Source organism: Neopelma chrysocephalum, unplaced genomic scaffold (assembly GCF_003984885.1).
Source record: "Neopelma chrysocephalum unplaced genomic scaffold, ASM398488v2 Primary Assembly neopelma1_80772, whole genome shotgun sequence".
Classification (NCBI taxonomy): Eukaryota; Metazoa; Chordata; class Aves; order Passeriformes; family Pipridae; genus Neopelma; species Neopelma chrysocephalum.
Genome location: NW_020912197.1, coordinates 821 through 1094, shown reverse-complemented (window position 1 = coordinate 1094; position 274 = coordinate 821).

Here is a 274-nt window from a genome sequence, read left to right as displayed (position 1 = left end):
TGATTCTCTGATTCTCTGATTCCATGATTCCCTGATTCCGTGATTCTATGATTCCGTGATTCCGTGATTCTATGATTCTGTGATTCCACGATTCTGTGATTCTGTGATTCTGTGATTCTCTGATTCCATGATTCCCTGATTCCGTGATTCCCTGATTCCGTGATTCTCTGATTCTGTGATTCTATGATTCTCTGATTCTCTGATTCCGTGATTCTATGATTCCGTGGTTCCGTGATTCCGTGATTCCGTGATTCTGTGATTCTGTGATTCTCTG